The 14,796-nt window shown below is 36.4% G+C and overlaps 3 long non-coding RNA genes across 3 annotated transcripts; all 3 read right to left on the bottom strand.

Annotated features, from left to right (window-relative positions):
- Positions 1-6,711: 6,711 nt before the first annotated feature.
- LOC141813141 (uncharacterized) lies at positions 6,712-7,128 on the bottom strand. The gene is made up of 3 exons (XR_012600386.1): positions 7,097-7,128; positions 6,890-6,928; positions 6,712-6,806 (listed from the first exon to the last, which is right to left on the bottom strand). It is a non-coding gene; the product is annotated as an uncharacterized LOC141813141 (long non-coding RNA).
- A 1,534-nt stretch (positions 7,129-8,662) lies between these two features.
- LOC141812902 (uncharacterized) lies at positions 8,663-9,331 on the bottom strand. Its single transcript, XR_012600365.1, has 3 exons — positions 9,229-9,331; positions 9,033-9,108; positions 8,663-8,878 (listed from the first exon to the last, which is right to left on the bottom strand). It is a non-coding gene; the product is annotated as an uncharacterized LOC141812902 (long non-coding RNA).
- A 2,429-nt stretch (positions 9,332-11,760) lies between these two features.
- On the bottom strand, positions 11,761-12,639 carry LOC141813984 (uncharacterized). Its single transcript, XR_012600418.1, has 2 exons — positions 12,503-12,639; positions 11,761-12,414 (listed from the first exon to the last, which is right to left on the bottom strand). It is a non-coding gene; the product is annotated as an uncharacterized LOC141813984 (long non-coding RNA).
- Positions 12,640-14,796: the final 2,157 nt, after the last annotated feature.

Here is a 14,796-nt window from a genome sequence, read left to right as displayed (position 1 = left end):
TGACCAAGTCTGTAAGATAGCAAGGAGTTAAAAACTACGTCACCAAAGGAGGAACAGGTGCACATCATACTCACATAAATTATCCCCCAGAGGAACATTATCTTGGCTTAATCCTACACGGTACATTAACGCCTCATTATTGACTAGCTTCTCTACGTCGAAGTTCAGGCCCTCGAGTATTTGACGGGCTCTGCGCAGCGCACCGTTGGCAGGCACCTCTCCACCATATTGAAACGCCGAAAGACTCTGAGCCCAGCGGCTCGCCCATGGATATCCCTGGGGGGGTTTGATGTAAAAGTAACGCTCCTTCCATCCTCTTGCCGCCACGCGCGGGTTGCTCAGAAACCCCAACCCTGGCCTTGCAATGAAGAAGAAGACGCCAGGTTCACAACTCTCTAATGAATACAGGGAGTGGAACAAGGCCACAGTAAGGTAAATGCTATATAAGCGACAAACGATAATAGTCCCAAAGATGAGCTGAAAGGACTCTGGGGATAGCTGAGCGATGTTGATATGGTAAAAGCCGGCTAGCTCATAGAAAAAGGTGGGAACTGGAAACCGCAGACCACTGAGCATCTGGTCCAGAAAGAAAGTGGCATAACCCTTCGGAGGCCGGCAGGGGCGATCGCCGGGCGTAGGAAAACCAACAACATGATCCGATGGGATGGGATACTGCTCCTGAAGCATTGTCAAGAACTCCTCATTAAAATGAGATGCTTGGTGTTCATACCATAGTGCTTCTGAAGACATCGCTAATAGAGGGTGAGGCAGAAACTTAATCGCCGCAAGCACAACGATGAATCGTCGGAAAGGATGCCGAAGTATAGGTGGTGTCAAAAGATAACCGGTAGGGTTTGTATATATATAAGGATGGAAGGCACCACATGGCCGTTCGATGAACGGGCTCTATTTCCCAGATTCAATCCACACCACACTTTTGCAGTAAACCTCGTTGTGAAACAAATACGGCCCCTAAGCACGTGCCTGACACTGCAGGCGAGGCGTCAGGCGTATGCGTCTCTTTGGATACCATCGTGTTCCGACATGCCAACGGTGCAAAATAGGAAGAAAGTCCGGTGAGACTGATGTCTAGTCAGTCGGCATACCTCCTTCGACTAGACTTGGCAGGGAGACTTGTGATGTGGTAGGTCTTGCCAGGCCTGACGTGGCGCAGTCGGTCAATAGAATGCCCAGCTTGGCCGATACAGGGGCCCACGGTCAAGGAAATCTGACCCAGGCATAGGCGGCCCCAAAGGTCAACCAAGTGGCTAACGTGGACAACAGTGGGACCCGTAATCTCGAGGAAGGTACCCTCGGCTAAGGGAATACGAGAAGTATACCGGGTAATCTCCCGGGATTCACATCCCCGGACCCCGGTCCACCCGGCCAGTACCATCTACACCTCGGCCCAAACATTGACTACACTGCCGAGCTATCTCCCGGGATTCACATCCCCGGACCCCGGTCCACCCGGCCAGTACCATCTACACCTCGGCCCAAACATTGACTACACTGCCGAGCTATCTCCCGGGATTCACATCCCCGGACCCCGGTCCACCCGGCCAGTACCATCTACACCTCGGCCCAAACATTGACTACACTGCCGAGCTATCTCCCGGGATCCACATCCCCGGACCCCGGTCCACCCGGCCTTTCACCCGCAATGTCTGGTTCGCCCGGACAATGCCTCCTTTCCACGCTTGGTCCTGGGTAAACCCGACTGTTGTCGGTCCCAGATAATTTCCCACTCCGATAAACAATCCTGGCTCAAGTTTAATTCACACTACAGACAAAGAAGCGTGCAAACTGATATGCAAGGAATGGGCTACGCTCATGTCTTCGGCATCTTCCTTCCCTGTGGCAATCATCTCCCCTTTTCTGGCTAAACGACAAAAGCCAGGGGTATCGCCACGTCAGAAGACGGTTACAGACAGCTTGCCCTTGTCCCCCAGATGCCATCTTCCTGACACAGATGTCAGATAGTATCAGAAGTTGTCCCCCCGGATACCTTCAAAGTCTGCCATGCTGACAGGTGGAGGGTTCTCTTCACAGGTATATAAGTCCTCTCACAGGTATGAAAGAGGCATGGTATTCTTCTCATACTCACGACTATCTTCCTCGTTTTCACGACTTTCCACCTGAAACCTAACTTGAGCGTCGGAGTGGCCTGCCGGGACTTCCCGGCGCCAGCTAACCCGTTCGTTCTTCAGTGATTTTGCAGGCCTTCTTTCCCGTGGGACCCTTGACGGTTGAGGTGGCATACTGTTGACCCGTGGGTTGACTATCGTCGGTTTTTAGCCGGAACAATATATATAAAAACTGAGTTGTCTGCCTAAAAATTTCCCGCCTAAACATTTCTATAAATAGACATATTTATCTATATGAAACAAACTTACACAGCTATAATTGATTGATAATACAACTTTTCATCCATATTAATCTATATTAATACCACATATCTTTAAATGCATTTTAATCCATATTAAGCATAAACTTTAATGCTCGAATTATTATTATTAAATGGTAAAACACAGATTCCTAAATATATTGAATAATTTAAAGATCCTATCAAATACCACATATTCTCAAAATATATTGAATAACTTTGATGGTAAAAAATACCACATATTACAAATGAGGGTGAGGTTGCATACACTCTATAAATTAGGATTGTAATATCTTCACTCACTCACTTTAGGCTGAAATAAAAAAATGACTCCTCTGTTTAATCTCATCCGAGAGGTTAACCCTTCGAAAATGCAATGGGCGTTGAAACTCCGATTAGTTCGTTGTTACGATCTACCTGCATATGGAAACAACGAAGATTTTAGCTTGGAGTGTGTCTTTCATGATAAAGAGGTTGTATATTTTTTTTACGTATATATCTGATTATTATTAGAAAATATAAATATTTACTCTTTCTATATATTTGTAGGATGAACGCATATATGGAACAATAAAACGTCCGATCATGGAGAGAGTGAAACACATTCTCAAAGAAGGTCATGTATTTGCCATAAAAAATATTATTGTTGCATAGAATCGAATGAAGTATAAGACAACAACAAATAAATACAAGATTAATTTTATTGCAAAAACTCTGTATGCGAAATTTTTGATGATACATTTCCATCGGTGATTTATGAATTCAAGTCTTTTAGTGAACCGAAAAAGACAGATTCTGTTGATGAGAACATACTTTTTGGTACGTTAATTTATTTTTTTGTTCCATGATTAATTGATCGAATATTTTATCTTATAGTTTAAAAATATTTTTCTCAAGATGTCATTGGCAAAATGGTTGCATGAGACTCTCTTCAAAGTAAAGAATTTGGTGGTCGTCTTACAAAGCTTCTTGATTTTGTCTTAGAAGGTTCGGCGTAAATATTATTTTATTTTTCTTTTAATTTGTGGAAAGACTTTGTCAATGACATCATGACATCTTACATCCAGTATTTTAATATTTTTTAATAATCAATTATTTTATTATTTTTAGGAACAATAAGCTTTCATGTATTTTGTGGAAAAATTCAACAACAAACGTTGTATTTAAGGAAGTTTTTCAAAATTTATAAATTTTTTCTATTTGTACAATCTATAGCCAATTTAGCTATTTGTATTTTAATTATTTATTTAAACACTTACCCTTACTAATTTTAATTGTTAATTATATAAAATAACGTCCCGTGCATTGCACGGGTGAAATACTAGTAAGAATAAAAGAGCAGTTATGAGGTTGTCAGATCTGATTCCCTTTGATATCCTCTTTTCTACACATAATGCCAAAAAAAAATGAAAGCACGCCTGTCAGATTTGGTCTCCTCATACACTCCTATAATGATGCCGCTTTAGTCGACATGGAGATATTCTCCCAATGACTATATAAATCCTAAAAAAGATCTTCTCTTGGGCTCTCTAGGTTCTTTTCTCTAGTTCTCTTTCCTTTTCATCTTCCTTTTAGAAAGAACTTTTTTTTTATTTTGATAAAATTCTAACTTGAGCGTCGGAGTGGTCTGCCGTGACTCTCTGGAACCAATCTAACTTCCTGTTGAAGTGTATTTCAGGTTCTCTTCATTTTCTCTATCGAGATCCTCCCAGAGATCATATACGTCGGATCTTTCGTTGACTGATGACTTGACCATCCGTGGTATTTAATCGGAACAGTCATAATGAAGCTTGTTGTTCACCTTCTTTGTCGGCTACCATAACTCTATCTTTTGCACCATATGTAAATTTCTCCATCCAAGATCACACTATATAAGATTTAAAATAAAATATAATTTGCATACCTAAAACAATAACTATTTACCGTACTGATCTATACCTTCCTCATCTTTCTCTCGATGATTTGACGATCCTCTTTCTCCTCTCTTCTTTGATGATAATCTTGTTGGTCAGAGACACAATGCTGAGCCGCTTCTATTGCAAGGCCATCTGTTTCATAAGTTCGCACGAGGAGCTGCTGCTTCTCCGGCGACGATCCATCCAATAAAATTCGAGGTGGAAAGATTCAGATTGCAACTGGGCAACAAGCTTACCTATGTGACTCACTAGCAGTGGAAGTTAATTATATCCAGGATGAAGTAGAACAGTTAAAAATCCAATTGATAAAGGGAATGATTGAACAACCTATATGATATGTTATGCTCAAGGATGCCTCCGGACATAGTTGAGTTGGATATGACAGGACAGACTTATTGAAGTGGGCAAAGGTCGAATTAAAAAATCTCAACGAAGCCGAGACAATGTCTTCCTCCATTGTGGTCAATTGCAGCTTGTTGATTTACTTCCTCACAGATGGTCGTGGGAGCGACCGTGTGGAGCTGCTAGGGTGGTGGATTCCACCTTTTGCTAAAGAAATTATGCTAAAAGATATATAGTATAGCCATTGTAATGCAATTAGCTTAGCTGTTTGCTTCTGTGAAAATTTATATGTATACCGATCGAAAGTTATCTGCAATTGCATGACATCTAGTTTTGTTGCTAGCTAGACATTTGTTCTTCGAATTAAATAGCAAAGCTATAGATTGTCATGTGTCAACAAGAATGATAATTATTGGATTAGGCAAGAACCTTGGGAATCTTCTACCATACAACTAATTTCTTATCCTCATTCAGTTCTACTATACTCTTGTAACGCATGTTCATTAACTTCTTTCAATATGCTCATTAATTTCTTTCACTTAATAGATGCATTTAAGATCCTCTTTTAGTTTTTTCAAATATTTGTATATGTTTCTGTATCTGTTTAAATGCACTTTTTTACTTATAAAATTGGTTCAAATAATTTAATTATATATTTATATATGTAAGATATTTCTGAAATGATAAGAATCAAAGACTATATAATTTTTATTTATATTTGATATCTAAAAAGAAATGGCTGACTCAGATCTGCTCCCCCAAGCACAAATCTTTAAATCACTGACAGTGAAGAACATAGTGCTCAATTAAATGCAACAATTGAGGGAATAGACTGATGTTACGGGAATAACCCATAGGGTCCCTCTGGTTCTACTCAAGTCTGATCCGGATCTCACCCAAAGGCCCATAGGCGGCATCTTTAGGCTTGGTTGACCAAGTGCTCTCTCTCTCTCTACTGGTTCGAGGAGGCCATCCCATGTCCTCATTCGGCCATATCCTCATTCGGTCGAATCCTCCATTCGGTCGAATCCTCCATTCGGCCACTCGGCCACTCGGCCACTCGTCCATTCGGCCACTAGGCCACTAGGCCACTCGGCCACTCGGCCACTCGGCCATTCGGCCATTCGGCCATGTCCTACCCTGCTCTGCGCTGCTCCGTCTGCGTGGTGCGCTGTCTGCGCGAGCCACGCATGTGCTAGAGGCACTGTCTCAGGCTCTGCATGCCCTGCTCTGCGCTGCTCCGTCTGCTATGTGTGATGCGCTGTCGAGTCACTGAGTGGCCGAATCGCCAGCCGACCACCGCCCTTGCCCTTCAAACCTCCCATCAAGCCGAATCGCCGGATCGCCCCACAGTGCCCTGACATATCCCATCATGACTCTGACAAGCCCACATCCCCATTTATTATCGCCATCCTTCTGACACCCGCATGGGCCATGACAAGATGATTACTTACCAGTGATGGGACAGGGAACTTGATTGTCCCTGACACTTCATTAATCATGATGAGACATCCTCTTAATGGTGACGTGACAGATACACGCTCATCTCTCCTTAAAACGACCACTCCCCTCGGCAGGTATCTCTCTCGAAACTTCTCTACTTTCTAAACGCTCAAGCTCATTATTGTTCATCTTCTTCCTGCTGCTGCTGTCCCTGACTTGAGCGTCGGAGTGGTCGTGCCAAGGCACCCCCCTGGCCTTCCTACTCACGTTCCTTGTGCTTGCAGGTCCTGGAGGTCTTACAGCACTCCACCCATCTTCCTGTTCCACGCCGACGACGGGGAAGGTCCGGTGACTTGTCCAGCCGCTGGTTTCAACCGGAACAACTGAAGAAATCTTTCTTTTGCTCTTCATGTAAAACTGAAATAATTAAAGTTTCAGTTGTCAAATGCAAGGAAGACTTACAATTCTGTTCAGGTCTCTCAAAGTAGAAAAACTACAACAGTTGAACTGCTCCACAACAGAGGTACTTGATGATTCATAGTTTTATTAAATATTTACAACCACAACTGCTGCCAATAACTTGATTAATTCTTCACTGCTAGAGAAGGCAGAGAACATGAGAACATTTCAGTGACAGCACGATTAGCTAGCTGACGAATATTATGGATGGGTCGCAGCAACACTCATCAATCAGGCAGCAACAGCACAAAGCAACAAGGCTGCAAGCCAACACAGTCACAAATAATAAACATCATCGAAGTTTATTAAGAGGAAATGAAATAGGAAAGGTGGAGATGCAGACCATCCTGCAAGAAAGCCAAGCTCTCTTCTCAGGTGGCCCCTGGAAAAATTATCAGAATTGTCTCTTACTGAATCTTCTTAATATGTATCTGTAACTAAATAGTGTTTACTATTCAGGTGAGTATTGCTTACACAGTGACTGTGTTTACTTCATGTCAATCTGCAAGAAATTTAACTGGATGAATAAGGAGAGGAAGTTGGATCATACCTTGAGCTGGATAAGGATAGGCATACTTTGGGCCACTCATGGCAGAGAAGTGGGAGAGGATTTGAGAGAGCTACAAGAGTGAAATGAAGCACAGGAAGGAGAGTGAAGAGTGGATTGATTTATAGAGAAGACGGATTCACTTTTGAGTTTATTGAGAAAGCGATCAAGGACCTTTGAGAAGCCACCAAGAATAAGATTCTAAGTCACTCTGTTAATTAGTTTTTTTTCTTAATGGAAAAAGTTGGATGATAACAATTTTAAAATTACTGCATAATTTTTTTTTAAAAAAATGAATTTAAATAGATAGATACATCGTAAAAGACTATTTAAATTTATATTTAATTTTAAAATGATCAAAATACTCGAATGTAATAATTTTGGTTAATTGTTATATGATTATTTTTTAATCAATTTTTGAATTTAGAAAGATAGATGCATAGTAGGAGATTGAAGTCCATCTTGCTTAAATTGACAAAACAACTAATAATAGTATTTTTTTTAATCAAAACTACATGGAAATTTTCTCATCAACTAAAAGGTAATTTCAAAGTGATCAAATTAAATGATTTCAAAAAAGGACCATATAAATATTTTAACTAAAACTGTTATATGTTTATTTTCCTTTTAAATTTTAAATTTGAATAAAAAATATTTTCTAGGAGGCTATTGAATTCTATCCATGACTTCAAACTAATTAAATAATAAACAAATAAACATAATAGTTTTGATCAAAACTACTATATTATTTTTTTATCCTTAAAATTTGAGCATGAATAGATAGATGGAGTTCGTCGGAGTCCACTCATATTTCAAATTGATCAAATGACTTAAAAATGATAAATCATGTTATAGATACATGGCCATTTTCTCCTCGGATTTTAAATAGATAAAAATCATTAAATAGATACATGCATGCATCTAGGATGTCCTTGGAAAGCCCCCGAGGCATAGCTGAGTTGGTTATGCAGCAGACTTGCAAAGGACAAGGATTTGAATCCTAACGAAGCCAGGCAATACCCTCCTGCATCGTGGCTAACTGCAGTTTCTCGATTTACCTCCTCACAAATGGTCGTGGGGCCGATCGTATGGGGCCGCTTTTTTACAGAAGAAATAGATCGGATTCCACCTTTGTAGAATAGGATGTCATTGGAAATTATTAGTACTGTTAAAATAATAAAATAATTTAATATTTATCAAGTGATAATTTTAGCCAAAATTGTTTTAATAATTTTGGTAAAAATTAATAGTTTTACCAAAATTATTATATTTATATATAAAGTACTTTGCTCTTAAATTTATATAAATAGCATCTTTATTTTTTTAAAAATAAATTTTATAATAATTTCTAAATTTTATAAGTTTTTTAAAAAATATTTTTTTCTTTTCAAATTCATAGTGAAATAGTAATTTTTAAAAAAAAAATTATAGTATAATTCATATCACTTTACTCGCTATTTTTCAAAAAAATTAAATTAAAATTAAATTAATTTTTTATAATTTAGTAATTTTAATAAAAAAAATACTTTTTGTCTTTTCATCTTTTATGCAACAATCTCTACATGGGCACCCTCTCCTAAAAACAACAATATCATGTACTCTTTATAATTCATCATCAATCAACTAGATCTACTTCACAATATATTCGATCTGAATCTGAACAAAAAGAAAAGGAAAAGGGCAGTAAAAGACAATTCCAACGATCGAGAGCATGATCAGAAGACGAGTATTGAGGAGCCGCTGCAACACCCGTCCAAGAGGCAGCAAAAGCACAATATAGAGACGCTGCAGTCAAATCAACATATATCCATATATCAACGATAAATATGCAAACTTCATTAATTCTTTGAGTTTTCTTCTTCTTCTTCTGTCATTTCCTTCCAGATCAAATTAAGATGTTCTGATACAAATAGGGAAATTAAAGTGAAGGTATACCAACCATCGTTCAAGAAACCTGGAAGTTCTTCCTGGTGCTGGAGCAGCAGCATAGTGTGGGCGAGCCATCACAGGAGGCCCTTCAAGATCATAAATAATATCACATATGAAAAGAAACAGTAGATCAGAACTGACTCTAACTGATCGATCGATATCGACCAAACATGAAGAGCATGCAGTAATTAAAGTTGATGCAGCACCTTGAGCTGTGTCACCCTTTGGGCTACTCATGGCAGAGCTTTTGGAGAAGCTTAAGAAGGAAGCGCAGAGCAGGAGAGGAGGGGGAAATGAAGAAGAAGTTTGGTTTGTACATAGACAGATGGATGAGGGGATTAAATAATACACTTCAAGATTTTTAATTATATACTTAAAATTATTTAAAAACAAATGAAGATTTTGTTTTTGTTTAGTTTTTTATAAATATTTTTTTAAGTTTTTATTAGATAGCTAGACTGAATCTAATGGGTTGGTTTTGAGAGCTGGAGTCGACATTAATTGTTGGCACCACGTATATTTATGCCATTTAGACTGATTTGTGGATCACATTTCACTACATTATTGGATAATTTGCTTGAGCTTATCTTGAAGGCCTATTTATTTATTTATTTTGGAAAATGACGAAGAGAATTTTTTTAAAAAACTTTTTACTCTTTAAGGGATAGTCCCTGGCTTAGTGAGGTGGTTACAACGAAGTAGAGTTGTAGAAGAGGACAAAGGTTTGAATCTCGACGAAGTCGAGAGTTGTCGTGGTCAACTGTATATCGATTTACCTCTTCACAGATGGTCATGGGATCAACTATGTAGAGCCGCTAAGGTGACGAATTATACCTTTTATTGTAGAAGAGTAATATTTTAACAATATTCATTTATCCTATTGAGAAATATAATTTTCATGATATTTTTCTAAGTTAGGATGGCGAATTTTACCTTTTGTTGTAGAAGAGTAATATTTTGACAATATTTATTTATCCTATTGAGAAATATAATTTTTATGATATTTTTCTAAGGATGTAATTATGTGTATGGTTGAATATTCGATTAAAATCGAGTTGAACTAAATCAATCGAAATTAAATTGAACTGAATTTTTTTGAACTAACCGACCTGATCAAATTTTTAAATAAAAATCAAACAAACCAAATCGATAAAATATCAATTAATTCGATTGAAAATTAAATTATCATAATAATATAATTTTTTAATATTATAAAAGATTTATCAATTAAATAAAAATTTATAAGTACATTTATAGATGATTTTTAAAATTAATTTATTTTATTTGATTTAATTAAATAAAAAATTTTAAAATCAAAATCGAATAGAATTAATTAATTTTTTTTAAAAAATTCTTAAATAATCAAATTAAATTTTTAAATTTAATCAATTTATCAGTTTAATCGAACTTTTACCCATCTTTACATTATTTACAAAAAAAAATGAATTTTTTATATTAAATATTTAATTTATATTGATTAATTTTAAAATGAATCATCCAATCTCATATTTCATCCTATCAAATAAAAGTAACTTGAATATCATTAGTTGTTAGGATATGTTGCGTCTGATTTAAGTCTGACAAGAAGAATTACGTTTCTCCATTGCCATGACCATGCGTACTTTTTGTTGATTGACGTGTCGCAATACCACCACGTCATTATTTGAACGGTTCTTAGATGAAAATGTATTATTATAAAAAAAATAAAACAATTACCAAATTTGTAAATTTAAAAATAAAAATGGTGTAAGATATAAAACGGAATAGATTTAATATGTCACCCTTTCAATTTTCAATATATTTAATTTTTATTTTGTCATACCAAACTGTTTTAGATACTAATATTAATTTTATCATGGATTTCATATATCTTCATTTTAAAAAAAATCGATTAACTTTTTTAGATTTATTCCTTCCAAACAATACAAAACTAAGAATATTTCTGTTAGTACAAGGAGACTTTAATTAAGCCTTTTATCTCATTCTTTTAAATTCTTTTTTACTATATTTTCATTTATATTTAATAAATTTTATTTTATTATTAATAATTAAATTTTTTATGCTAATAATATTATATTAATAATATATAATTGATGATAAATAACAAGGCAAATAAGTTAGCAAAAGGTAAAAAAAAACTTCATAAGATGACATTAACAAATCAATGACTAACAAAATCAATCAAGCTAGAGCAGCTTCGTAAATAGAATAAATTCATCGTAATCAATTGCAACTTCCTAATTTATTAACTCACAAATGATCGTAAAATCGATCATATAAAACCGCTAGAATGGTAAATTCCATTTACTGAAGTAAATAGAATAAATTAAACAAATAAATTAAGTATATTAAATTGAGCAAATAAATAACTTAAATATTTATATCATTAATATTATAACCAAATTATTTCTCTTTTAATTTTTATTCCTATTCTCATTTTACTATCATTTCATTTCCTTCGAAAATAAATCGAAAACATTGCGAGGGTATTCCGATTCGTACAAACACAAGACCATTATTGGTCACAATCATCCACTATAATGTCTGTGAAGGAAAACACTCCATTCTAGTTGATTCATTCTTTTTCCAAGTTGTCATGGAACCAAACAAATCTTATGGCTAATAAAAAATAACAAAATAACGACTGTTCTTGATAGCCTGCGTAATCACCCACCAAATGCAGCACAGTTCCTCTGCTCAATCAATTACCAAAATGGCACAGAACAAAACAATAATGGTAAAACAAGGATATCGAATTACCACAACTAAGACAGATCTGTTCTCTAGACAAATTTATCTGTTAGTGTTTTCTAAACAAGTTATCAGTAGTTCAAGATTCATTACCCAACATCCAGAGAGAGATGCATTCAATATATAACACTAAAAGCCCACAGATTGAGTGAGTTGGTTCTAGCCTGAGCCTTAACGGGAAGATTTTAGATTCAAAAGTGCCCCTCAGGTAAAATAGCTACCTCTTTGCCAAGAGCTAGTTCTTAGATCTAGGCACTAGAATCCAACTCAATGTTTGAAGGGACTTGACTTCCATGATTAGTATAATTAGCTGAACCACCAGATCGACCCCCTCTCCCCTTAGCATTATAATAGTTTCTAGGGTAGTAGTTAGAGTCATAGTACTGACTCCGGCCATTCTGGTAGCTGCCGTTCCCACCTCGGCCACCATGACCACCACCACGATAACCCCTCCGGCCTCCAGGACCGCCTATGCCACCATGAATTCCACCTCGATTATTGTGGTAAGGCCTACGCGAATGATATTGGTGTTCTTTCTGCTCCACATCCCTAGGATTTAGGTTTTCTGAAACTATTTCTGGATTTTCAAACTCTTGATTGGAGACAGCAACTGCTGGAGAGCTAACAGTGTCTATTTCATCCTGCAAGTGGAACAAAAAGACAGAAAGATGTAGAAAATTGAAGATCAATTTTACTTGGGACAAAAAAGGATCGGGTTGCAGTGGTTACAGTGATTAGTTGTTCATCAGCAAGGCTAACTTCATGATCAGGGTAAGCTTCATTTGGTTGAAAGTCTTGCTGTTCATCCTCCTGTAGTCAAACATCAGATTTCACTTTGTTCTACAAGTATTTTTAAACAAACAAGATTCTCATTTCAAAAAAAAATAGAGAAAATATTTGATGCTAGCAATAGCTAAAAGTCAAAACAAATGTACTGTCAGGAATACAAGGCATTAAGAATAGATATCAATAAGGATTCAAGAGTAATTGTAGACAAGGATGGTTTCATACTTTCTGTATCTAAAGGTGTGTCTATATACTGTCATAATAAAGGTATCGATTGTTTTGAACAAGAGCATATGATAAAGGAGATCCATTCTAGTTTGCCCTATTCTCCAATTCTCCCACCAACCTCTTCCATCTCTTCCCATTTTTAATCCTTCAATTGGTATCATAGCAAATTGATCCTCTTCTCTTCTCCTTTCCACATACCCCTTTTCTTTCGCCTCCCTCTCTTCTCTTCTCTTCCTCTTCTATATTCACCCTGCCCCTCTTCTCTTTTTTCCAAGTCCTCATTTCACATTGTATGATTTTCCCCTACATCAACAACCATCTCTCTATGCTATTCATACACTCTTGGGCATAGCATAGACAAAGCTCACAGCTGAATGTTATTTGGCCTTCTCATCCTCACCATTGCTCATCCCCAACTTTGGCCACTTCAAGTCTCAAACCTAACTCAAACCCTGAATAGGATATGCTTCTCAAAATCCAATCTATTTTGGTTATTTATTGAGGTGTAGCATGCAGACGGAATGCAAGTGGCGCTTCGTTGAATGTCGGATGGATAGCAGAAATAGTCAAGGAAAACAGATTATAGAGTCAATATTTAGGTATATTGATATAATAGTGCTACAGATTAACTACTTATAAATACTAAATAAATGGTTGCCATTGGATCAATTTAACACCCCTTAAAAAGTTAAACCTAAACGAGCTCAGCTCATCAACTAGTTCTATTTCTTGTCACTTTCATCAATTAGAAGTCTGTTTAAAAATTTTCATCTTGCTAGTGTATGGTTGACAATGGAAGGTGCATGTGCAAATTTTACATCTAAATTTTCAAGCGCATGGAATGATCTCTATATCAGCTACTCCAAGTACCAAAAGCATAAAAGCCACATCGCGTGTCTAATTCAAGTTAGCAACACTAGAGTTTAAGAGAAAGAATGACAAATTCAACAGGAAACACCTAGAAAACATCAAATAGCAGCAGAATACACAGCAGCAAAAGGTTATTACAGTTACAAATAAACTTTTATTTAATTTTACTTTTGTATATATTCAGATTTATCTTCCCTTTAGTCGATGTTTAGTGTTACAAGATTGAATCTAATGCTTGATTTTTCTGAAAGGATAAGTTGTGGACAGAATAGGAGCAAGATAAATTCAACAGATGAATCATCCTTCTTCAGTTTCATCTGATGGAAAGATCAGTAATTGAATGAATAAATTTGAGCATCTATCCTTTGAAACTCATCCACCGCTACAGCGAAAATTAATTGAAACTTGGTAAACATTAAAAAAGTCATCCATTGTCTCTCTCTATATATGCGTGTGTTCTTCAATCTTTCATATATCCCTTGTTTTTCATCTTTTTTTGAGGAAGGAAACAATGAAAAAGATGGAACTCCAAAGAAAGAAAGAAAGAATCTAGGGCCTACAAGAAACTCATCTGTTGTTACAAAAATAGTACAGAATAAAACTAAGATATTTTAATGTGGAAAACGAATTATTAGATTGCTTAAATAATATTAGCAGATCTGGATTCTCTGTTGCAGGCAGCAGAAGAAACATGGTAACAGTATTAGATATCAGTTATTGTGAATTTCATGGTTTCAAGTACCGATAGGTAGTGGTCAGCATTGTTAAAATATAGCATTTGAATTGTTGACCAATATATGGGTAACTTCCATTGTGTCACCGTAGGGACACAAGTTCGGTGGTAGCAACTAATACAAGCCTGTCTCGATCAATCTCGTTTGGTTCCATCCCATGTCTAATCATTTGATTTTGTCACAAAAAGGAGATGCAATATGAGGGAAGGTAAAGTGAGGAAAGACCAATCAAAGCACATCATTAATAAAGAAGAGCAGTGAAATCGGAGTAGGAGAAAAGAATATGTATCCATATCCTATAGTCTAGTTTTCTGTGGTAAGATAATTACTTCATAATATTTAAATTTGATTAAAAATTTCAATATATGATGTGAAACTCAAAGATAATATAGGTTCAAAGTTCAA

Source organism: Curcuma longa, chromosome 20 (assembly GCF_044706935.1).
Source record: "Curcuma longa cultivar G26 ecotype Majalengka, Jawa Barat chromosome 20, ITB_CL_G26_1.1, whole genome shotgun sequence".
Lineage (NCBI taxonomy): Eukaryota > Viridiplantae > Streptophyta > Magnoliopsida > Zingiberales > Zingiberaceae > Curcuma > Curcuma longa.
The sequence above is the reverse complement of the archived record's forward strand: the minus strand, read 5'-3'. Positions and strand labels throughout refer to the sequence as shown.